The 27110-nt window shown below is 39.5% G+C and overlaps 1 protein-coding gene across 1 annotated transcript in view; it reads right to left on the minus strand.

Moving 5' to 3' along the window:
* The window catches only part of PRKCQ (protein kinase C theta), a 185563-nt gene that overhangs the window by 50231 nt on the left and 108222 nt on the right, over nt 1-27110 (minus strand). The gene's annotated exons all lie outside the window — the stretch shown is intronic.

The raw sequence follows: 27110 nt of genomic DNA on the forward strand, positions 1-27110 counted from the left end.
GGCCACACCATTTACATTCCTACCAATAGTACACAAGGGTTCCCCTTTCTCCACATCCTTGCCAACTCTTGTTATTTCTTGACTTTTTGACTTTAGCCATTCTGACAGGTGTTAGGTTCTAGCTCATTGTGGTTTTGATTTGCATTTCCCTGATGATGAGTGATGTTGAGCAGCTTTTCATGGGTCTGTTGGCTATCTGTATTTCTTTCTTTCTTTTTTAATGTTTGCTTGTTTTGAGGGAGAGCATGAGTAGGGAAGGGGCAGAGGGGGTGGGGGGAGATAGGAAATCCCAAGCAGGCTCCGTGCTGCCAGTGCTGAGCCCAATGCAGGGCTTGAACCCTTGAACTGTGAGATCATGACCTGAGCCTAAACCAAGAGTTGGATGCTTAACTGACTGAGCCACCCATGCACCCCATCTGTATTTCTGAATTGAAGAAATGTCTTTTCGTGTCTTCTGCCCATTTTTAAAATCAGGTTGTTTTTTGGATATTGAGTTGTATCAGTTCTTTATATATTTTGAATGCTATTCCTTTATCAGTTATCATTTGTAAACATCTTCTCCCATCAGTAGAACCCCTTCAGTAGGTTGCCTTATCTTTTTGTTCATGGTTTCCTTTCTGTGAAAAAGGTCTTTAGTTTGAGGGAGTCTCATTTATTTTTGTACTTGTTCCCTTATCTGAGGAGACAGATCTAAACAAATATCACTCAGACTAATATCTAAGGGCTTACTGCCTATGTTTTCTTCTAGGAGTTTTGTAGTTTAACTTACATTTAAGACTTTATTTTGAGCTTATTTTTGTGCATGGTGTAAGAAAGTGGTCTGGTTTCATTCTTTTGCGTGTAGCTGTCCAGTTGTCCCAACACCATGTAATGAAGAAACTCTTTTCTCCATTGTATATTCTAGGTTCCTTTGTCAAAGATTGACTGTAAAAGTATGGGTTTATTCCTGTATTCTTTATTTTTTATTCTCTTCTGTGTGTGTTGTGCCAATATCATTCTGTTTTGATGACTATGACTTTGTAGTATAGCTTGAATTTAAGGAGCATGATCACACAAGCTCTGTTGTTCTTTCTCCAAGATGTTTTGGCCATTGGGTTCTTCTGTGATTCCCTACCAAAATTAAAAGTTTTTTTGTTGTTCTGTGGAAAATGCCATTGGTACTTTGGTAGGAATTGCACTGAATCTGTAGATTGCTTTGGGTAGTATGAATACTTTAACAGTATTAATTCTTTTAAACCCATAAGTTGAATACGTTTCTATTGATTTGTGTCATCTTCAATTTCTTTCATCAATGTCTTGTATTAGTCATAGTACAGGTCTTTTGCTTTCTTGGCTAAATTTATTCCTAGGTATTTTATTCTTTTTTTTCTTTTTCTTTTTATTTATTTTTTTTTAAAAAATTTTTTTTTCAACGTTTATTTATTTTTGGGACAGAGAGAGACAGAGCATGAACGGGGGAGGGGCAGAGAGAGAGGGAGACACAGAATCGGAAACAGGCTCCAGGCTCTGAGCCATCAGCCCAGAGCCCGACGCGGGGCTCGAACTCACGGACTGCGAGATCGTGACCTGGCTGAAGTCGGACGCTTAACCGACTGCGCCACCCAGGCGCCCCGCTAGGTATTTTATTCTTATCAATGCAATTGTAAGTGGAATTGTCTTAATTCCCCTTTCCACAACTTCATTATTGGTGTATAGAAATCAACAGATTTCTGCATATTGAATTTTTATATCCTACAGCTTTACATGAATTAATTACTTCTAGTAGTTTTCTGGTGGAGTTTTTAGGGTTTTTTTGTATGTGTAGTATCATGTTATCTGAAAATAGTTTTACTTCTTTTCCAACTTGAATGCCTTTTACATCTTTTCCTTGTCTGATTGTTGTGACTACGGCTTCCAACATGAGGTTAAATGAAAGTGACGAAAGAGGACACTGTTGTCTTTTTCCCAGTCTCGGAGTAAAAACTTTCAACTTTTCACTGTTGAATATGATGATAGCTGTGGGTTTGTCATACATAACCTTTGTTATATTACGTTCCCTCTGTAACCACTTGGTTGAGTGTTTTAATCATAAACGATGTTGAAAATTATCAGATTCTCTTTCCGTATTGATATGATTATTATCCTTTTTGTTAATGTTGATTAATTTGTGGATGTTAACCATCCTGCGTCTCTGGAATAAATCCCACTTTATCATGGTGTATGATTTTTAAAAATGTATTCTTGAATTCAGTTTGCTAATATTTTGCTGAGAATTTTTGCATCAATGTTCATCAGGGACATAGCCTGTAATTTTCTTTCTTTCTTTCTTTTTTAACAACTTATTGTCAAATTGGTTTCCATAAAACAACCAGTGCTCATCCCAATAGGTGCCCTTCCCCTCTTTCACCCTCCCACCCACTTTCCCCTCTCCCCCCACCCCCATCAACCCTCAGTTTGTTCTCAGTATTTAAGAGTCTCTTATGGTTTGCTTCCTTCCCTCTCTGTAACTATGTAATTTTGTTTTTTGTGGTGTCTTTGGTTTGGAATGGGGGTAATTCTGGCCTCACAAAATGTGTTTGGAAGTGTTCCTTCCTCTTCAGTTTTTTGGAAGGGTTAGAAAAACATAGGTATTAACTCTTCTTGAAATGTTACAGAGCCTGATGCAGGGCTTAAACCCACAAACCGTGAGATCATGGCCTGAGCTGAAACCAAGAGCCGGATGCTTAACCCACTGAGGCACCCAGGTGCCTCCATTTGTATTTCTGAATTGAAGAAATGTCTATTCAGGTGCTCTGCCCATTTCTGATCAGGACTGATCATGGACTTTAGCCATCTGATCATGGACTTGTGTTTGAATCAGTAATACGAAAGATCCTATTTCATTACTTGTCATCCGTCTGATCAGATATTAGTTCTTCTTGATTCAGTCTCAGAAGACTGTCTGTTTCTAGGAATTTTTCCATTTCTTCTAGGTTGTCCCATTTGTTGGCATATAGTGATTGGTAGTAGTCTTTTATGATCCTTTGTATTTCTGTGGTGTTGGTAACTTCTCTTTCATTTCTGATTTATTTGGGCCCTCTTTTTTTCTTGCAGCTGGCCAAAAGTTTATCAATTTTATCTACCTTTTCAAAGAACTAGTTCTTAGTTTTATTGATATTTTTTTTGTCTTTATTTCATTATTTCTGCTGTAAGCTTTAGTATTTCCTTCCACTAACCCTGGGCTTTGTTTGTTCTTCTTCTTCAGGTTCTTTTAGGTGTCAGGTTTTATTGTTTGAGATTTTTCTTTCCTCTTGAGGTGGTCCCATATTGTTATCAACTTCCCTCTTAGAACTGCCTTAGGGGTGTCCCATATATTTTGAACTGTTGTGTCCCACTTTCATTATCTCCAGGTATTTTAAAATTTCTTCTTTGATTCCTTCATTGACCCATTGTTTAGAGGCATGTTTAGCCTCTACGTGTTCATGTTTTTTCCAGTTTTCTTCTTGTAATTGATTTTTAGTTCCATACGATTGTGGTCAGAAAAGAAGTTTGGTATGACTTCAGTCATCTTAAATTTATTAAATCTTATTTTGTGGCCTCAAACATGTGATCTAGGCTAGAAAATGTTCCATGTGCACTTGAAAAGAATGCATATTCCCCTGTTTTGGGGTGGAGTGTTCTGGATATATCTACCAAGTCCATCTGGTCTAATGTGTTAAGGCCAAAGCTTCCTTACTCAGAAAGGCAGTGGGAGATGCCTTGGTTGTACATGACTGTGGGCTTCAGTAACGCAGCAGGAGAGTGCCTTGTCTGTGCACGTGTGCTGGCTTTTGGCAGGTTGTGGGAGAACACTGTGACCGCTGGCATTCAAGGCAGCAGGGGAGTTTTACAACTGCCTGCATCTGCAGACTTTAGCTGGAGAGCAGGAGAACTCCATGACCATTTGCACAGTCCTGCGCCAGGCAGGGAGCAAAGGACAGCTGCAACCATCTGCACGTTCCAGCCTCAGCATGTACTGTGACTGCTCGCTGCAACCTGTTCCAACAGGTGGTGGAAGGGGGCCATGTAAGAGTCTGCCTGCCCTTGCTAATGGGCCATGTGGAGAGTGCGATAGTGGCCTCTACCAGTGCCTCCATCTGCACGGAGGGTCACAGTTGTCCTCTACTCCAGTTGATGTCCCCAAATCAGCAAATGAATCTGTCTCACATATAGTTGTTGTTTTCCCACTGGATCTTGAGGTGAGTGAGACTGTGTGTGAGCCCTCCAAAAGGGGAGTCTTGGTTTCCCATAGTACTTTGGGACCCTGGCTATCAGCCCTGTTGGTTTTCCAAGCCTGATGTTCTGGGGGTTCTTCTCTCCGGTGTAGATTCCAGGGACTAGCGTGTCTGATGTGGGACGCCAATTCCTTGCTCCTTTGTGAGAAGTACCTATCTGGTGAGATCCCTCCCTATTATGTGTTGCTGAACTGAGGGTGAGGTTTCTGCAAGACTGTATCTCAACAGGGCCCTTTTATCCTTTGCTGTGGAAAGCAATTCATCTAGTTTTCAGATCTCCTGCAGAGGGAAATGATCCATATGTAACTGTGGATTTGGTCTGTCCATGGAAGAACACGAATTCAAGACCTTCATATAATGCCATCTTAGACCTCTTCCCTAATGCCTTATCTATGGAGGCTGTCATTGTAAGAAAAAGAAATGAGTATAGCAAATCAAGTTAGTGGCTATAAGCAACCAAGATATCCCCCAGTGGGTGAATGTATCAACAAGCTGTGGTATATCCAGACAATGGAATATAATTCAGCAATGAAATAAGCTGGAAAGTCATGCATTTAAAGTTCCTCCATGGCTTTTCATATCATTAAGCGACAGGAGCCAGTATGAAAAGTCATCCATACTGAATGATTCCAACTACGTGACATTTTGCAAAAGGCGAAACTCATGGAGACAGTAAAGAGATCAGTGGTTGCCAGGGGTGGAGGTAAGGGAGGAAAGAATATGCAGGGTACAGAGGATTTTTAGGGCAGTGAAGTGGCTCCGAATGATACCATAATAGGGGGATACATGTCATAGATTTATCAAAATCTATATGATGTTCAATATAAGAAGTAATCCTAATGTAAAGTATGGACTTCAGTGAATAATGTATCAATATTGATTCTTCAGCTGTAACAAATGTACCACTGGAGAAACTCTGGGGGACTGGCAGGGAGGAAGGGGGACTATCTACCTTCCACTCAGTTTTTCTGTAAACCTAAATCTGCTCTAAAAATTAGTCTATTAATTAAAAAAAAAAACTAGTTCTAGGCTAGCCATACAAAGTGATGCTAATATAGGACTAGAAAAAAACATGTTTAAGATTCTTCCTCATGTGGAATTAATACAAAGATTGATAAAATAATGACAGAAGAATATGGGGACTAGTAAAGCTCTACTAAATTCTTATAATGTTTATGTGTCCTATACAGGTAGAAATTTACACAAACAAGGTAGCATTTGGGTTCTATGTGAAATCTTCCTTGAAAATATGTCCAGAAACATTTATATTTACTTTCCACTTTTACATTTATATTTACACTTAAAATATTTGTAACTGCTCTTCTAGAAAAAAATGTAATAGTTTCCTGCAGAATTACTGCTTGTGTCTCTTAGCCTATGGAACACTCAGGCTTTCTAAGAGCTCATTCACATTCTGGATAAATGCAAATCCTTGTGAATATAGAATGCATGTGGATGGATTTCGACTTCTTTGTCCAAAGGCTGTTTTCACCTGGCCACCTCCCATCCTGCACCTTTTCCTCAAACTCTGGCTCTCAGATGATACCTTGCAGTTCATGCTCTGTCTTGTAGGACTCCTTATCGCTGACCTCACTGCGGACTTTATGGGCCTTTCGATGTCTCTGCACTGTTCATTCCTGTCCCTGTCGTGTCCAGTCTGAGACAGCTTCCTTCTTTACCATAGTGACACAACCATGATGTGCACTCTCGAATGTTCTCTCCTGCCTCCCGTGCTCACTTCGTCACTCAGAAGTGCCCCTCTCTGTACCAGAGTTTGCTCTACACCCTACCCTAAGCTTTGCATTTTCTAAAATCTTCCCCCCATGAATTTCTCCCTTTTGTCTGGCTTCTTCCTCCATCTCAAGGGTTCTCTGCTAACCCTAGAGCCCTGCAATCACACAAACTTCCATTTTCAGAAACATGCTTTCTGGAAGACTCGGATATAACCCCTGAGTCTACCCACCCGCCACTCACTCAAGACTCTGTAACCTGACCTAGCCCTTCATCCTTCTGCGCGATGCCTCTTTCTGTTCTTCCTGAACAACCAGGCAGCACCCCCCACCACTCGGTATACACAGTCCCCTCTTTCTTGAAAGCCTTCCCTCTCCATTAATTCTACTCCTCTGATCCTCCCCTCCCCTCCCCTCCCTGAGGGGTCTTTCTCTGTCACTTACCTTTGCTCCTGCACTTCTTAAAGAGGGGGACAGTGCTTTGCTTTGGTACTTGAACCTCCTCAGTGGGTTGATTACAACTCACATACATTCCTATACTTTCAACTACTGCCTGTTTGCAAAGAGTCCCACACTTCTCCCTTCCTCAGTGTGTGTGTGTGTAATCTCCTCAAATGCAAAGTGGCCTTTAGTTTTGTTAAAAAAAGAGAAGACCCAAAATGGAGTCACTTTTTCTGAGCCCATGTGAGCAAACTAAAACTTAATATCTAGCCTCACTGCAGGGTCGGCCTCTCTCGGGAATGTGACTTCTAACCAGTGAGCCTGGAATTACCCGGCCATGCCTCGTGAGGTAATCTGCCTGATAGATCCTTGTCCTTCCTCCAAGGGAAAGTGACTTGCCTGAAACAGTACACTTCCTTTGGTCTCCTTCCTGCCTGTAACGGGCCTCCATTTCACACAGCTCTTCAGAGCTCCTTCCTATTTGCTAGACGGGACGCTGCCTAATTCGTGAATCCCTGGGTAAAACCGGTTTGATCTTTAGATGTGTTCAGTTGAATCTTTAACAGATTTGGTGGCAGGGATGGGATCCAAAGCAAACTTCCGGCAGCATTCAGACACACGAAACACAGATGTGGTACCCCTGAACTCTTTGGCGTCCCCCTCCCCACCCGCTTTTGGAGGGCCCTGGGTAAGCTCCTCCCAGCTCTGCTCTCCTAACAGGGATGTTACCTGTTTGAATGCTCACCACATAACGCAAAGGCTTCCATGCTGGGATAAAATCTCTATGCAGGGAGGTGCACTATAAAAACACCACACGACCCCTACCCAGCAGCAGCACGTTCCTCTTAGGTGTTAGTTTGGTGCCAAGAGACCCAAAGGCTCACTTGAAAAACAACAACAAAAAAGATCCTTGAATTCTAAAAAGTTAAGCATGCTACCTCTTATGGTCCTGGAAGCTATAAATATCGACAAAAATGACAAAATCTTACACAAGACAACCTAGAATTACGACGGCGACCATTATGGGAAGCATTGCAATTTGTCAAGACAGTTCATTTAAGAAGCGCACTTGAAAGAAAGAACTCCCCGATTCAACAGAATGGAATACCTATTTTCATTTATATGCAGAACCTTCCCAAAGGCCTCAAGATTCCAAAATTGCTTTTTAAAAAAATTATTGCAAAAGGCTAATGAAAAAGACACAAGGGATGCCAGAAATTAAAAAAAAAAAAAAGATAATAAAACTGATAGGACTCCCCTGACCTCTTTTGCCTGGGTATTTATGGTCCATTGGTCCTCAGTTTGAACTGCTTCTTCACTCTGAAGAGACTATTAAATAGTTACTTGGTTTTTTCTAAACATATTTATTTTGAGAGAGAAAAGGTACGCATGAGCTGGGGAGAGGCAGAGAGGGAGAGAATCCCAAGCAGGCTCCACACTGTCGGCACAGAGCCTGACATGGGGCTCGAACTCATGAACTGTCAGATCATGACCTGAGCCAAAGTCAAGAGTCAGATGCTTAACTGACTGAGCCACTCAGGTGCCCCTAAACAGTTACTTTTTAAAATAGAGCTACCCAAGGTGGTAAGAAACCTTCCTCAGGTGTCTTTCATTCCTTGGTCAAAACTGGAATGTCCATAGACAAAGGATTTCCTAAACCCGGGGAGGGTACCCAAAAGTTTCTGAACAATTTAGAGTCATCAGGTCGGGCTTCCAGATCTTTATCCGCTTGTGCACATGCTGGTCGGAAAAAGTAGATCCAAGAAGCAGGATCATGTGACCCAAGGATGATATCCAAGATGGTCCCCTTTCAATATGGTCCCTTCATGGACCAGAAAAAGCTGGCAGGGTAGCAACTGATGTCTTAAAAGTCATTCTTGGAATCTTCCAGGCCCACGTTGATTGGTCTATCATTCATACATGCAAACAAACCAAAGAGGAATCTGGGGCAGACTTTAAAGCCGGTCTGGAAGCTCTCTTCCTATGGCATTCCAGGTTCCAAACAATAAATATGGGCACCCAAACTGCTCTAGCTTCCCTGTTTGTACATGCATTATCTCCTAAGATTAGTAGATTAAACAAAAGGCAGCAAATGGGATGGGGGACACCAGTTTGAACTTGTGACCATAGCTGAGCACTTTGAAAGGACTCTGGAACAAGACCGCAAACAAAAGTCCACCAAGATATTGTCCTTATAGCTACAGAAGCTCCAAGGCCAGGCACCTGACATAACACCTGGGCCCTTCCCACATCACTCCTCTAGGGGTCCTTCATCAAAACAGTGGCCCTATGTCAATTATCTGGGACACCAGGAAAAACAGTGTTCTCAAAGGTCCTATACAAATTCCTCAACATCAATTCAAATGGAATAGATGTGTCCTGCACAAACATTAGTAAAAACCTTTAGCCATCTGAGCAGATTACTATGTCTACCAGGAAAAACAACTTGGATCCAACTTCTTTATAACTAGTGAGCTTTGTACTGTACCTGATTCATGGATTCATTTAAAATCCAGTCATTTTAGATGGAAGTTATTAAAGTCTCTCTGTTTACGTATGTCTGTATGCTGATGTGTGTCTAAATATATGCTTTGGTAGATGTGTGGAATTTTTCTTCCTCAGGATGGTAATGCTACAACTAATTTGTAAAAGAGCTCTATTTAATTGGCTTCAAGGAAAATAAGCACTTTTATGAATTAAAGTGTTCCTAAAATTCTCAGAGATATAATAGAAACTAACCCAAATGCTTTTTACGTTCACATGTGCTGGGAACATACTTATTAAAACTAAGTTTGTGGGTGTAATTAAAATAGACATGTCTTTATGGGGCGCCTGGGTGGCTCAGTCCATTAAGTGTCTGACTTTGGCTCAGATCATGATCTCGTGGTTCGTGAATTCTAGCCCCATGTCTGGCTCTGTACTGATAGCTCAGAGCCTGGAGCCTGCTTCAGATTCTGTGTCTCCCTCTCTCTCTGCCCCTCCCCTGCTCGCACTCTGTATCTCTGTTTTTCAAAATAAATAAATGTTTACATTTTTAAAAAAATAGACATGTCTTTAGCATTGTCAACATTGAATATGACACAGACATACAACTTTTATTCTGCCTGGGTTTACTAGTCAAATAAGTTCACTGCCTTTCTATTAGAAAGCTTGTCAGCAAAAAATATAAAAGCTGGTATGTTGAAATTTTCATAAATGATCTAAATGTAATTATTGAGAACAAGTGAATTAAATACATGTAAGCAAAATAAATGTTTTTAGATGAATTTTAAAAATAGTTTTCCCAATCTTTTTGGTAACATGACATCTTAAAAAGTTTGGTAAGTTAAATTAAATAGTGAATAGTCATTAAATATTGAGATCATTTCCAAATAAGACAAAATACTAGAACAGTAATTGCTGAACATAGGTTTATCTACTTTGGGCTTGCTTTTACAGAGGGACTGGAGATATTTGGGCTTATTAAGTATATTTTGTGCCATGCTGAGATATTAACTTGAGAAAGCATGCATTTCTAGAAATTATAAAAAGTTTAAGTCTGCCAATTCACTAAATGCTAGTGTAAAAGACAACATATAATTGTTTATTTGCACTAAAAAGTCAGTTTTTAGGGTTAAAAATTCTAATATATGTAATTAAAGCCTCTAAGTTTTGTGGAAAGGAATTATAGCCGTGGTCAGAACTGGCTAAGATTGGAATGAATTTAATTAAGTTGAATGAGTTTTAATATCAAAAGTAAGCTAGTACAAAATTAGAATTTGCTTTTCTCTTTGTTAAAAAGGGAAAGTTTTCTGGAGAAGAGATCGTAAACATTTTTTTCTTTACCTTTTTAAGTAATATGCCTAGAAAACAAAGATTTTGTGTCTTCTTAAAATAATTTCCTATGTTTCCTGTTGTTTTATCAGATGTTTGATTACTTTAAGACAATAGTGGGGCGCCTGGGTGGCGCAGTCGGTTAAGCATCCGACTTCAGCCAGGTCACGATCTCGCGGTCCGGGAGTTCGAGCCCCGCGTCAGGCTCTGGGCTGATGGCTCAGAGCCTGGAGCCTGTTTCCGATTCTGTGTCTCCCTCTCTCTCTGCCCCTCCCCCGTTCATGCTCTGTCTCTCTCTGTCCCCAAAAATAAATAAACGTTGAAAAAAAAATTTTTAAACAATAGTATTCATCTAACCATAGTGACAAGAGAGTTAAATAGTTGCAAAACACTAACCTTAGGTTTTTTCATAGGGAAGACTCCATTTTTTTCTCATCTATGATCCTATGTGACCAAGTGTTTTTAAACCCTTTTGAGATTTTTGACAAGCTTTCTTTCTTTTTTTAATTTATAATGTCAATTTATTAAAAGCAGATTAATAGTTTAAGAAAACTTTTAACAAAGAGAAAACAAAAATTTTAACTTTGTATCAGTATATTTTTTATATTAAAAGTCATTTAGTTGGGGCGCCTGGGTGGCGCAGTCGGTTAAGCGTCCGACTTCAGCCAGGTCACGATCTCGCGGTCCGTGAGTTCGAGCCCGGCGTCGGGCTCTGGGCTGATGGCTGAGCCTGGAGCCTGTTTCCGATTCTGTGTCTCCCTCTCTCTCTGCCCCTCCCCCGTTCATGCTCTGTCTCTCTCTGTCCCAAAAATAAATAAACGTTGCAAAAAAAAAAAGTCATTTAGTTAAATTTATTCCACTCTTAGCCAGCACTGACTGCACAGTTCCCTTCTAAGGCTTCCCTCACTGCAACTTTACTCTGTACATCCAGATTTTGTCCTAAGTGTTCCTTCTCTAAATAACCAGTCTCAGGTTAGGACAAAATTACTTTCTTTTCCTTCAACATAAAACACAGATGATATTTTTCTTGCATACAGAGTTGTGTTTCTTATTTCAGCAGTCTTAATTACATGTATTAAAATTCCTAGGTCTTAGAATCCTTAGCTTCTAGTGAAAACTAAGTAGTAAGCAATTGTGGACTTTTGTTATCAGTATCTTCAGATTAGCCAGCTTATGAATATAGTTACTGAAATTTAAATAAAAACTTTAAAAATTATCCGATTTCTGACAAACTTTCAAAAGTCAAATTCTAAACGAAGCCTTTTTGACCCAACTAACTTTGGAAGGGGAATTTTGAAGGGGTCCATAGAAAATCACAAAGAATTTGTTCACATTCTGTTAAAAGTAAGATAGTGAAATATTGATTAGGCTTATTTGGTTACGTTGAATTACCTGGGAAGAACTGTCCAACAATAAGCTTAGTTATATTTGTATAAGGATGTGTTGTAAGTGTCCCAAAAGTTATATGAAATTCCTAAAACTCAGGTATAATATGACTAGCCATAATTTCATATAGCACAAAATAACCATATATCCTTGTCAGTTCTGTTATAATGAATTCTCATCAGGTTTCTATCCATGGACACTAAAAGTGTTCCTGCAAAAATTCTTCATCCTTGAGGAGATTCATGGAAAGGACTTCAACATCATAAAACTGAACTGGTTAAGGATTTCCAGCACTAATGGAAAAAGCTAGATTCAAGCAGAACAAGAATTACTATCAGGGGACTGAATGAACTCAGGAGGGGGATTATGGTTTTATGACTGCTCGTTTGAAACACTGTTGGTTCATGAATGTTTTATTTTTCCAGATTTGAGAAAACTTTTTCTGCGAAGCTATTTATGACTTACAACAACTTGGTAAAGTGTATCTTTGGTTTTTTTTTTCTTCCAACCAGATCCTTCCAGCACTGGGAAACTCTTGAGTATCTATTTCATGACAGTATAGTTAGTTACGTAAGTTCAGTAAGATTCTGCACAATTGAAAACATTGGCTATATCATAATAGCTTTGATTAGAATGGTTTTGCAGGTAAAATCTGATGGTGAATCTTTGGTTTAGCTTCCTGGCTTCAAAGGTTTTTAAGAGTTCAGTCTGACATTCTATATGAAAAGCTCCAGCACCCATCAACCCTCAGTTTATTCTCAGTTTTTAAGAGTCTCTTATGGTGGGGGGGGGGTGGTGGTGGGGGGGGTGGTGGGAGGGAGGAGAGGGTGGCTGATGGGTATTGAGGAGGGCACCTGTTGGGATGAGCACTGGGTGTTGTATGGAAACCAATTTGACAATAAATTTCATATTAAATAAGTAAATAAATAAATAAAAATAAATAAATAAAAAACATGAAATGTGAAAAAAAAAAAAAGAAAAGCTCCAGCAAAAAGTCTTTAAAAAGAGCTTATATGCAAACTGGTGCAGCCGCTCTGGAAAACAGTGTGGAGGTTCCTCAAAAAATTAAAAATAGATCTACCCTATGACCCAACAATAGCACTGCTAGGAATTTACCCACGGGATACAGGAGTACTGATGCATAGGGACACTTGTACCCCAATGTTTATAGCAGCACTTTCAACAATAGCCAAATTATGGAAAGGGCCTAAATGCCCATCAACTGATGAATGAAGAAATTGTGGTTTATATATACAATGGAATATTACATGGCAATGAGAAAGAATGAAATATGGCCTTTTGTAGCAACGTGGATGGAACTGGAGAATGTTATGCTAAGTGAAATAAGTCCTACAGAGAAAGACAGATACCATATGTTTTCACTCTTATGTGGATCCTGAGAAACTTAACAGAAACCCATGGGGGAGGGGAGGAAAAAAAAAAGGGAGAGAGCCAAACCATAAGAGACTCTTAAAAACTGAGAATAAACTGAGGGTAGATGGGGGGTAGAAGGGAGGGGAGGGTGAGTGATGGGCATGGAGGAGGGTACCTGTTGGGATGAGCACTGGGTGTTGTACAGAAACCAATTTGACAATAAGTTTCATATTTAAAATAAATAAATAAAAATAAAAAACAAAAAGGAGAAAAGAGCGTATATGGTCAATTACCATTCTTCCTGCACTTATGTAAATAACTAGGCCAAATTTAATGCAAACAAATTCATTTCACTGTGATTATCTTTGATGTAAAAATGAGGGTAATTGGAGAAATTGTATCTGGATCTTTGTGGATATTAGATTCTAGTCTTGTTACTTGTATTTGAGATTTTGTTGTGTATCTATGAACTAGACTGGGTCCTGAGTTATTCTAGCTTCCTTAAATATCTTTTTAAAAAATTTTTATTAAAATTTTTTTAATGTTTATTTTTGAGACAGCATGAGTGGGGGAGGGGCAGAGAGAGAGGGAGACACAGAATCTGAAGCAGGCTCCAAGCTCCGAGCTGTCAGCACAGAGCCCGATGCTTGAACTCACAGACCATGAGATCATGACCCGAGCCAACGTCAGACACTCAACTGACTGAGCCACCCAGGCGCCCAAGCTTCCTTAAATATCTGGCTACGACTGTCAAAACTAACATTTCCAGTTTGCTCCAACCCTTCTTAAGAATTTGGAACCACTAAGAACAAAGACTGATCTCGAATCTTCATGGAAGGGATTATATCATCTCCTCCTCCCTACCCAGATAGCAGACGAATTTCAGGGACTAGAACCTGAAGCATATATTTCACAGCTAAAGAAAACTTTGCCTGACATCTCTTGGTATATAAATCAAATTAATGAGGAAGAGGAGTAGCTTGACATCCATGTAGACTACTTCATCCCAGACACCTGGCCAAGACTTCATACTTTAAGTAAAATCCTTTCTTCTCTTTTTTTCTTTCACTACAGCACTGCCCTGGAGAGAAAACCACATCATCCATATCTCCTAGTCCATTGCTAAGGGGTGGAGGTAATCTTTCAGACCGCAGGATTTGGCATCAAAAACTTTGATCATTTCCCTAGCTCTATGGTTAACCCCAAACTTGGAGAACTTTGTATTCAGGCTCTAGGCAAAGAAAGGGACACAAGGCAAAGGTAACTAGAATCAAACTGCCTATGTGGTCTATATACCCTGAACATTTTACTGGTCTCTGGTCGTCACCTTTCCAGTCCCAAGCCACATATTCAAACAGGAATTTGCAAGATGCCTTCAGGGTTTGTGTCCTTTGGCAGGGCCCTATTTCCCTGGCTGAAACCACCTGATGCACTTTGGGGGAAGCTGAAACTTAGTTACCCTCAGCTTGAGAAGGGGACTCTGTCAATAGGGTCTTTCTTTGACTTTGACTTTTGGAGTCTTTGATTTTAATTTGTTTCAGTCTTGAGGACCAGGGCAACAAAGGGAATCATAGTAGGTTCTCTGGCACTCTGTATTCTCTCCAAGGCTGACATGCATGTTTGCAGCCACTAGCCACCAGTGGTGGCTCCCTAAGACTGGAACATCAGAAAAGGAGCACAGAGAATGACCAACTTAGAAATTGGAACCTAAAGTCATAGCGTGGGAACACCACACAAGGGATCAAGAAGCCTATGAGAACTTCAGGGTGGTTGCTGGCAGTGATGCTAATCCCTTACATTTTGACCACATTTCTCAGCTAAACTGAGAGTCTGATCAAAAAAGGGAGGGTTGTTAAAAAGGAGGCAAAAGGCCCCAAGTAAGAGGCAACCGTGTGCAGCTCACAACAGCAAACCAAGGCTTACTATCTAACCTACCTGTAGTTTCAGCCTCTCCCAGGCACGTGACCTTTAAGCAGTCAACCTGGAATTACCTGGTCAGCACTAGCGTGGTAAGGTGCTTGACAGACGCTCGACAAAAGCAACCAGGCCTACAACAATACACTCTTTCTAGGTCTTGCCCCCTTTCGGCCTATAAAAGCCTTTTTTTGGTGGGTTGTTTCACAAGACTCTTTGGACCTCCTTTCTATTTGCTAAATAGGATACTCCCCAACCCATGAATCGTCGACAAAAGCCCAGGTGAATTTTTACAAACCGATTAATGAGGGCCGTCCAAGTACCCTGTTTTGGGAAATTAGTGCTGAGAACAATACATCTTAATCGCCATGTGCTATTTATCGTGTAGTTCCTCTAAGATTGTTAGCCGAGGTCATTGGAAGCAACACAAGTTTTAATGTGGAGAGACAAGGAATGATTTGGAGATGAAGGCAGAGAGTTCACAGGGCTGTAGTGGGCACAAGATGAACCCCAGGGGAGGGTACTTGCTGAGGATGAACCGCCTCTCCCCGGCAGCTATCTCCAGAATCTGGCGGACATGTCACAGCCAGCCAATATAATTTACTCTGGGACATTTCTTTTTCTTGCACTACCCCCACTCAGGACCTTGGCATTCTGTGGGAAAATATAAAAAAGGAAAAGAACAAAACTTGTTTCTCAATGTGAAGGAATCAGAATAAGTACATATGAAAGCAATCACAGAAAAGGCCAAGTGATACAAGACAAACCCTTTCTAGGTCTTGTAAGCTGAGAAGCCTGAGGGGGTGAAAAGATCATGGTAATTAAGGATGCAGTGAATCTGAATGCTGTTAGGGAGGAGAGTCACAGAGCAGGGGCCTTTTCCTACTCTTGAAGGAGATGCACAATGTCCGCACCTTGAGGGAAGTTGGTGACAATACTTCCGGGGCTTTGAGAGAACAGCTGACAGAAGAATGCACTGACGGTGTGCATATAAGCCCTGAAGAAACATCACAAAAGTCCTACTCGAAGGTAAGAAAATATCTGTGGGCTTAAAGAGCAGATGTGCAGAAAGGACCTGACATTTCAGACTCACCAGGCAATGCTCGTAGTCAAAGACTTCTTGAATATTTACTTACTAATTGCTGATGATCTCCAGTGTTTGGTGGAAAGCAGGAATCGAAAACAAACTTTGGGGGTGTTTTACTAATGTAGTATAACTCTATCATCTGCCAAATTAGTTTGGTCGCACAAAAAGAGCATCTGAAGCACATCAAAGTGAGGTGCAGTTTCTGAAATAACAACTTTCAAATATTCTTAGTATCAAAAAACTGCCGAAGTACTTTAAAGAAAGACTTATAAGTCACTATAAATGGGACAGCACAAAGTTAATTCTTACTTCATGGATAAGTGTTTTTGAGGATGTGGTTTGTGTGGCTTTTTCTTTTCTTGCTTACAACTGTGATAATTACCAGCACTGTCAACTGCAAGGCTTATTATGGATTAAAGTTTTACAGCTTCAGATGAGGCAGTTCCTGAGTAAAATGCTTGAAATTAAAGACCTTCTGGCAATCTTAGATGGACTTTGCCTTCAGACCATGGAAATACCAGAATGACCTACTACAAACATAAAAACAAGGTGAAGGGATATTTCTTCTGTCTTGAATAGTAATAATACCTTGTAGTCGGTATGGTACTTTATCCACAAGGCTTCAAACTTCTCTGTAAATGCTGTTTTTAAAAACCTGATCCTTTGGGAAGCAAAAAGAGGAAAGCCAAGGATATAAACCTGTTGAAAGGCACACGAAGCATCAGGCATAAACTCCTACCCTGAAATCATAAGCAGAGGGATGTCTACGGTGAGGTTGGCCCGGAAGTTAAGCTTTGTGTGTTCTGTATATGGAAAGTGAAACTCCTTTCTGTTTTGTTTTGTTTTTTTTTTTTTATAAAATCCTATTTGCAAAGTAATATTGACATGAAGGGCTCAACTGGTTCATACTGGGAGTATGAAAGTTAATATATATTTGACTATAAATATATGAATTAATACTAGCATCCTCACTCCTGACATCATGCTGGAGAGGCTGCACACAGAGACCTGCAAAACCACAGTGCTTTCACTCACACTCAACCAGAGGGGCCCAGAGCTGTTCTCGTGCAATCTAACATTACCTGAGTACAGAGAGACCTTTCAAAATTCAAAGGAGAAACAAATGAAGGGAGCCTATCATTTAATTTCTAAGGAAAGACTATTTCCTGAAACAAAACTGAGTTTCCAATCCACGGGAATACCCCGACTCACCTTCTCTAGGGACACATCAAATCTAGGCCTATTTATAGAGCAATTCCTCCTGAAGAAGAACTAAGGGATGACTAAACAGATTCTGCACAATAAAACATAAAACATATGGAAGACAGGAAAAGAGATGGAAACATGGTAATGAACCCCCACCCTCAAGGCTGGGAACTGCAGTGGGGAGAATAGTACTGAGGGTTCTGGGGGACAGAAAAAAGCTGAGATCTAAAAGGGCAACTAGTGGGGCACCTGGGTGGCTCAGTTGGTTAAGTGTCAGACTTCAGCTCAGGCCATGATCTCATGGTTCATGGGTTCGAGCCCCATGTTGGGCTTGGGCTGACAGCTCAGAGCCTGGAGCCTGCTTCACTTTCTGTGTCTCCCTCTCTTTCTGCTTCTCCCCCACTCATGCTCTCTCTCTCAAAAACTAACATTAAAAATTTTTTTAAACTGCAATTTCTTTATCCATTCATCAGTTGATGGAATACTACTTGGCAATGAGAAAGAATGAAATCTGGCCTTTTGTAGCAACATGGATGGAACTGGAGAGTGTTATGCTAAGTGAAATAAGTCACACAGAGAAAGACAGATACCATATGTTTTCACTCTTATGTGGATCCTGAGAAACTTAACAGAAGACCATGGGGGAGGGGAAGGGGAAAAAAAAAGAGGGAGAGAGCCAAACCATAATACTCTTAAAAACTGAGAATAAACTGAGGGTTGTTGGGGAGTGGGAGGGGGGGAGGGAGGGTGATGGGCATTGAGGAGGGCACCTGTTGGGAGGAGCACTGGGTGTTGTATGGAAACCAATTTGACAATAAATTTCATATTAAAAAAAGAAAATGTCATAAATAAAAAGATTGATACATTTATATCAAAATTAAAATTTCAGTATGAAAGAAAAAAACTAAAATTAAAAAATTAAAAAAAAAATAAAAGGGCAACTAGAATATAAAGGAACCAGCCCTAGAACCTTGCCAACCTGGGAGAGCTGCTGGAAGTCTCTCTGGATCAGAGGAATAGGCACATACCATGGATTATGTCTCCTCCTCACCCTGACAGCACAGATAATGGCAAGGTCTGGGTGTCCTAACCAGTCTGCCATCTCAGTAAGCCCTAGGCCCCTAGCCCACACAAGCTCTGGATGCTCTAGAAAACGGAAAAGGAGCTGTGGCTTAGAAGAGCAATTAGACTATAAAAGATTCAGACCTAGAACTCCACCAAAAGTTGTGGTAGTGGCTAGAACTCTCTCCAGATAGAAGCCATAGTTTACATTTCCCTTCCACTTTGACAGCACAGATAGGAGCACTGAGTATCTGGGTCCCTTAGCCAGTCTAATGCCCCAGCCCTGAACACTCTGAGACCTGTACCATTTCAACTTCAGTCATCCTACCAGGGTGCTCTCTGCACAGAGAGCCCAGGGACCACCCTAGCCAATGCCCACTTCAGTTTCAGCCATCCCAGCAGGGATGTACTCTTCCAGCACAGAGTGCCCTAGGACCCCAACCCACACCAGGTATAGCTCCAGATAGCCAAAGTCACCAGGTACATGGTCTACAGAGGGGATGACCACACACATGACGATTCCTTCAAGCTAAGGAGAAGTAGCTCTTCTGTGTAATTCATAGAAACACAGAAAGTCAAGAAAAATGATAGGACTGAGGAATCAACTCCAAATGCAACAGCAAGATATTGGAATGCAAATAATATGCTTGATAAGAGTTTAATAATCATAATGATCCTCAAAGGACTAGAGAGAAAAGTGGATCAACTCCGTGAGATCTTCAACAGAGAATTCAAAAATATAAAGAAACCAATGAAAGCTAAAGAATAAAATAGCTGAAATGAAAAATATACTGGGGAGAATGAAGAACAGATTAGCAGGTATGGAAAGGATCAGCAATCTGGAAGACAGGAGAATGGAAAGCACTCAGGCCGAACAGCAAAAAGAAAAAATTTAAAAACAGAGACCAGGTTAAGGAATCTCTTGGGAAACTCTAAATGAAGAAATATTCACATTATAGGGGTCCTAGAAGGAGAAGAGAGAGAGAAAGGGGGCAGGAAACAGACATCCAGGTTCACAAAGCACAGACAGTTCCAAATAAGATGAGCCCAAGGAGGTCCACACTACAACATGATAATTAAAATGTCAAATGTTAAAAATAAGAGAGAATGTTAATAGCAAGAGAGAAGCAAATAGTTACATACAAGGGAAACACCATAAAGCTACCAGTTGATTTTTCAGCAGAGACACTGAAGGTCAAAAAAGAGTGGTGTAATATACTCAGAGTGCCAAACGATAAAAACCTACAACCAAGAATACTCTACCAGGCAAGATTATCATTCAGAACTGAAGGAGAGATAAGGAGTTTTTCAGACAAAACTTAAAGGAATTAATCACCGTTAAATTAGCCTTACCAAAAAAAAAAAAAAAAAAAAAAAAAAAAAAAAAAAAAAAAAGGGACCTCTTTAAGTGGAAACGAAAAGGCCGTAATTAGAAAAAAATTTTTATGAATAAGAAGACGTAAAATATGATAGTGTATATATATAATGTAGAGGGGAGTAGAAAAGTTCTTTTAAAATATGTATGAACTTAAGTGATCATCAACTTAATATAGGTTCCTATACACTTAGGATGTTATATATAAACCTGATGGTAACCACAAACCTCCCAAAACAGAAAGAAAGCCAAGCATAACACTAAAGAAGTCATCAATCACTAGCAAAGAGAGCAAAAGAAGACAGGAACAGAGGAGAGTTACAAAACAGAAAACAATTAACAAAATGAGAAATATTTACCTATGAATAATTACTTTAAATGGTCTAAATGCTCTAACCAAAAGAAACGATGACACATTGGATAAAAAACCCAAACGCATATATATGCTGCCTGCAACAGACTCACTTGAGACTAAGACACGGACTAAAAGTGAAAGGATGGAAAAATGAAATGCAAATGAAGCAAACAAAATGGCAGGGTAGCAATACTTGTATCAGATGAAATTGACTTTAAAGCAAAGACTGTAGTGAGACAAAGAAGGATATTAAATAATGATAAAAGGATCAATTCAACAAGAGGATATGACAATTGTAAATATATATGTACAAAACACTGGAGCACCTTAAATAGATAAAACAAATGTTAACAGACATAAAGGGAGAAGGTGACAATAATACAATAATAGTAGGGGAATTTAACGTCCCATTTACATCAATGGATGTCACCCAGGCAGAAAATCAATATGGAAACAATGACTTTGAATGATACATTAGAGTAGATGGACTTAACAGACATACACAGAACATTCCATCCAGAAACAGCAGAGTACACATTCTTTTAAAGTGCACATGGGGGCACCTTGTTGGCTCAGTTGGGCGGCTGACTTTGGCTCAGGTCATGATCTCACAGTTTGTGGGTTCAAGCCCTGCATTGGGCTCTGTGCTGACAGCTCAGAGCCTGGAGCCTGCTTCATATTCTGTGTCTCCCTCTCTCTCTGCTCCTCCCCCACTTACACTCTGTCTCTTTCTCAAAAATAAACATTTCAAGAAAAAGAGAAAAAAAATAAAGTGCACATGAACATTCTCCAGGATAAATCACACATTAGGACACAAAACAAGTCTCAATAAACTTAAGAATAGTGAAATCATATCAAACATCTCTTCTGACAAAAGCAGCATGAAACTAGAAATCAATTACAAGTAAAAAATTGGAAAACAACCCACACAAGTAATCAATGGCTAAACAATGTGCTGCTAAGGAACAATGAGTCAAGAAATCAGAGAGGAAATAAAAAAAACACATGGAGACAAATGAAAATAGTGCAAAATCTTTGGGATGCAGCAAAAGTAGTTCTAAGAGGGAAGTTTATAGCAATCTAGACCTGTCTCAAGAAATAAACATCTCAATCTAATCTTAAACCTAAAGGAACTAGAGAAGGAAAAATAAAGCCCAAAATTGGTAAGAAGGAAATAATAAAAATCAGATCAGAAATAGAGACTAAAAAAGAAAAAAGCTGGCTCTTTGAAAAGATAAACCTTTAGCTAGACTCTTCAAGAAAAAAGAGAACCTGAATAAAATCAGAAATGAAGTAGGAATAACCACTGACAACAGAAACAAAAGATTATAAGACTACTATGAAAGTTGTATGTCAAGAAATTATACCACCTAGAAGAAATGGATAAATTTAGAAACATGCAATCTTCCAAAACTGAATCCAAAAGAAATAGAAAATCTGAGCTGACCAGTTGCTACTATGAAATTGAATCAGTAATCAAAAATCTCCTCACACAAAAAAGTATAGGACCAGGGAAGATATTGGGAAGATGGCAGAGTAGGAGAACCCTAAGTTCACCACATCCCATGTTTACAATCATAGATCACTCATATCCAAGTAAATAAACTAGAGAGCACTCTGTAAAAATCAGTCAAGAGAAGCACAAAATAAAAGGATATAAAACATGGTACCAAATATATGAAATGTGTAGGGAAGAGGAGTAAATAATGGGTTTAAAATGAAGTGACTATTAGTTTAATATAGACTGCTATATGAAGAAGGTGTTATATATAAAGTGAATGACCACAATTCAAAAAACAGTATTAGATATGCAAAAAATAAATAGTAAGAATCCAAGTCTTTCACTTAAGAAAGCCAACTAATCATGAGAGAAGATATCAAGAGAGGAAACACAAAAACAACCATAAAACAATTAACAAAATGGTGATAAAGACACACATATCAATAATTACTTGGAATATAAATGGGTTAGATGCTGCAATCAAAATACATAGGGTGAAGGAATGGATGAAAAAAAAAATCAGTATGCTGCCTACAAAAGATTCATTTCAGATTTAAAGACATGTTGACTGAAAGTGAAAGGATGGAGAAACATTTAATATGCAAATGAAAGTGAAAAGGCCAAAGTAGCAATACTTACGTTGGACAAAAAAAAAAACTTTATTTATTAAATGTTTATTCATTAAATTTTTTTCATTTATTTATTTATTTTTGAGAGACAGAGACAGAGCACAAGTCGGGGAGGGGCAGAGAGAGAGAGGGAGACACAGAATCCAAAGCAGGCTCCAGGCTCTGAGCTGTCAGCACAGAGCCCGACGCGGGGCTCAAACTCACAAATCGTGAGATCATGACCTGAGCTGAAGTCAGACACTCAACCAACGGAGCCGCCCACGTGCCCCAATGCTCATTAATTTTTAAAAGAGAGGGAGAGAGAAGATCTGAAGTGGACTCTTTGCTGATAGCAGTGAGCCTATTGCGGGGCTTGAACCCATGAATTGCAAGATAATGACCTGAGCTGAAGTCTGATACCAACTGAGCCACCCAGGTGCCCCAGACAAAATAGACTTTACAACAATGGCTGTAACAAGGGAGGATACAATATAATCATAAACAGCAAAATCCAACAAGAGGATAAAACAGTAGTAAATATTTATGCACCCAATATGAAAGCACCCAAATACATAAAGCAGTTATAACAAAAACAAAGGAAATTATTGGTAGTAACACAGTAATAGTAGGGGACCTTAACACCCCACTTACATCAATGGACAGATCATCCAAACAGGGAAACAACTAGGAAACAGTAGCTTTGAAGTACACATTGGACCAGATGGGTCTAACATATAGTTAGGACATTCTATCCTGAAACAGCAGAATACATATTCTTTTTCAAGTGCATATGGAACATTATCCAGTATAGATCACATATTAAGCCACAAAGGAGGTCTCAACAAATACAAACAGACAGAAGTCATACCATGGATCTTTTATGACCACAACACTATGAAACTAGAAATCAACCACAAGAAAAAACCTGAAAAGCTCACAAATATATTGAGGTTAAATAACATGTTACTAAACAATGAATGGGTCAATCAGTAAATCAAAGATGAAATAAAAATACATGGAGACAAATGAAAATGAAAACACAATGGTCCACATTTTTGAGATATAGCAAAAGCTGTTCTAAGAAGGACATTTATAGTAATACAGGTTTATCAAAAGAAGAAAAATCCTAAACAAACAACCTAAATTTACATCTAATGGGACTATAAAAAGAACAAACAAAACCCCAAACTAATAGAAGGAAGGAAATAATAAAGAGCAAAATATAAAATATTTAGAGCAAAATATTATTTAGGGCAAAAATAAAATAGAAACTAAAAAGACCATAGAACAGGTACAGATCAATGATATCAGAAGCTGGTTCTTTGAAAAGTTCATCAAAATTCATAAACTTTTAGCCAGGCTCAGAAAAAAAGGAGAGGGAGCACCCAAATAAATAAAATCAGAAATGAGAGGGAAGAAATAACAACCAACACCAGAGAAATACAAAAGATTCTAAGAGAATATTATGAAAAATTATATACCAACAAATTAGACAACCTAGAAGAAATGGATAAATTCCTAGAAGCATATAACCTCCAAAAATTGAATCAGGAAGAAATAGAAAATTTGAGCAGACCAATTACCAGAAGGAAATCAAATCATTAATCAAAAAACTCCCAGCAAACAAAAGTCCAGGACCAGATGGCTTCTCAGGAAAATTCTACCAATTTTTTTAAATGTTATTTATTTTAAGAGAGAGTGAGTGAGCAGGGGAGGGGCAGAGAGAGAGAGAGAGAGAGAGAGAGAGAGAATCCCAAGCAGTTTCCACACTGTCAGTGCAGAGCCCAACACGGAGCTTGAACTCATGAACCATGAACCAATAGTCTCTTAAATAAACGGTTCTTGGGAAACTGGACAGCTACATGCAAAAGGATGAAATTAGATCACTTTCTTACACAAAAATAAACTCCCAATGGACTACAGACTTCAGTGTGAGACTTGAAATCAAAATCTACATGAAAACATAGGCAATAATCTCTTTGACATTGGCCTTAGCAACATGTTTATGGATATATCTCCTCAGGCAAGAGAAACAAAAGCAAAATTTAGCTGTTGGGAGTGCTGCAAAATAAAAAGCTTTTGTACAGTGAAGGAATCCATCAACAACATGAAAAGACAACCTTGAATGGGAAGAGATATTTGCAAATGATATCTCATATAAGAGGTTAACATCCAAAATATATAAAGAACTTAAACAACACCAAAAACCTAAATCTGATTTTAAAATGGGAAAAGAATCTGAATAGACATTTTTTTGCACAAAAGACATGAATGTGGTCAACATACACATGAAAAAATGCTCAACATCACTATCAGGGAAATGAAAATCAAACTACAGTGAGATATCACCTTACACATATCAGAATGGTTACTGTCCAAAAGACAGACAATAGCAGGTGTTGGCAAGGATGTGGAGTAATAGGAACCCTTGTGCACTGTTTGTAGAAATGTAAATTGGAGAGGTCACTGTGGAAAACAGTATGGAGGTTGCTCACAAAGTAAAAAATAGAACTACCTTATGACCCAGCAAATGTACTACTGGGTATTTACTCAAAGAATACAAGAACACTAATTCAATGGGATACATGGAAGCAAAGTACTGTGGATGATGGAACAGATGATGATAGAAGCAGGTAATGCCTGGATCTTCAGTGACACCATGGAACTGTCATAGCTGCACTGAAATGCACGTCTCACTCCTTTTAGATGAAGAAACACTTCCAGCTCATTGAAGCCATGTACCTGTTACTAGCAACCAATGGCAATTTCTAGTTGACCCTTATTTCACATTTAGACAATCTTAAAATTTGGAGATAGCTTCTAATATATACAATTTTAAAACCATTGTTTTATCAAGAAAATTAATAGTGCATCTAGTTATTAATGATATACTGAAGATCAAGAAAGTGCAAAATTTTTCCAAGTGAGGTAGGACTTTGGTTTCTATTTACTAATTAGAATTAGGTGGGAAAGGGAAATAGCTTTGTGATTTAATCCACATACAGTTTTAGAGTCTTGCCTCTTTTGGGGAAACCTAGAGAATTCACAAATTAGTAGGTCCACAATAAAAATTTGAAGTAAGTAGTAACCTTTGAAGGTAGATTGTGAAATGGATGTTTTTCAAGGCTTTATGATTAATTTGATTCTGGTAATTTTTAATTTACCTGTTAGTACAGAGAAAGGATTTATGACAGTTATTCTTGTAGATAAAACTTTATTATGGATTTTCCTACTTTTATGCTTTTTTTTTTTTTGGAATGTAGGTGATGGAAAATAGGTACTGAATATACAGGCTTAAAATCAATAGTGTGAAGTTGGCTGGCATACATACTGAAATTGATTCCAAGAGGGACCATGCAATTTTAAGCCCTGTAGACTTTCATATGAGACATGGAAAATAAAAATATTGAGAAATAGAGAACTGTTAGTAAAAATAAGGAATAAGAAGCCATTCCCACCTGCTAAGACAAATTATCATAATACTGATTTATACTAGCCTTTGATAACAATAATTTATGACATAACCTTAGTGATGTACAAAGTTATCTTGTTGTGTCACAGAGAAAATTTCAAAAACAATTTTTGAGCCTCACTCAGATTCAGGTTGAGATTCAACTGATACTGTTTTGCACACTTAGGTCCCAAGCACTGTGATTTCATGTATGGCACCTGGCTTATACTCCACAACCCCTCTGCATGCTAATTCTTACTCTCTACCCGACGCAGGGGAGGAAGGGAGCCTCAGAGCCCTGCTGATAAGTGGTTGAGCTGGGACTAAACTGCTTGAGAACCAAGTCCACAGGTATTTTCATGCTGTGTAGCTTCCTAAATGGCTTTGCCATATTTTTACACTTCAATCGGTCATAGGTCCCTCATGTTGAACTTTAAAAGCCTTTAATGATTTAAACCACTTGCCCAGATAAATAATAAATGAATAGGGTCAGTCCAAGATGGTAGCATAGGAAAACCCTGAACTCACCTTCTCTTGACACAACAAATCTATACCTACATATAAAGCAATCCCTCCAGAAAAAGAACTGAGGGCTAACTGAACACCTTTTGCTCAACAAATGAAAGAGGGACCACATAGAGAAGGGTAGGAAAGATGGAGATAAGACAATAATGGGAACTCTACCCCTGATGCTGTGACCTGCAGTATGTAGTGATATCACTGAGAGGCTGGTGTGCACTCACTTGAACTGGGGCACAGCAGAGCAAATAATAAAAATCTGAATTAAAGGCAATGAGACTTTAAGTGAAAAATCCTTTTACAAACCCTAGAGTATCTGCCAATGGATGGGGAACTGTTGGAACTCTGTCTAGGGTTGGAGGTGACAGCAAGTGCCATTTTTCATGTTCACTCTCCACCTTGATAGCGCAGACAGGAACAGGGCCTAGGTGCTCTAGCCAGCCTACTAGGGCCACCCCAACAAGCCATTGTCTGCACCAGCTCCAGCAGTCCCCTCAAGGTGGCCCGAGCACAGTGTGCCTCAGGTACCACTATCTGTGCCTGCTCCAGCTCAAGCTAGTTCACCAAGGCAGCCCCAGCAAAGTATGCTTCAGGTCCCTCAGCCCATGCCTACTCCATCTCTAACCATCCCTCCAGGGTGACTGCAGTGCATACTGGGAAGTCCCAGCCTGCACTATAACCCTGCTATTGTACCAAGGTGGCTTGGGTGCCATATATCTCAAGACCACTCCCCAGCCTGTGCCCAATCCAGCTGTTTAATCAAGATGGCTATAGTGGGGGCGCCTGGGTGGCACAGTCGGTTAAGCGTCCGACTTCAGCCAGGTCACGATCTCGCGGTCCGTGAGTTCGAGCCCCGCGTCAGGCTCTGGGCTGATGGCTCAGAGCCTGGAGCCAGCTTCCGATTCTGTGTCTCCCTCTCTCTCTGCCCCTCCCCTGCTCATGCTCTCTCTCTGTCCCAAAAATAAATAAATGTTGAAAAAAAAAAAGATGGCTATAGTGAATTTTCTTCTAGTGCCCATAGCCCACAGCTACTTCAGCTCCAGCTGTTCTGCCAAG

Source organism: Prionailurus bengalensis, chromosome B4 (genome assembly GCF_016509475.1).
Source record: "Prionailurus bengalensis isolate Pbe53 chromosome B4, Fcat_Pben_1.1_paternal_pri, whole genome shotgun sequence".
Taxonomy (NCBI): Eukaryota; Metazoa; Chordata; class Mammalia; order Carnivora; family Felidae; genus Prionailurus; species Prionailurus bengalensis.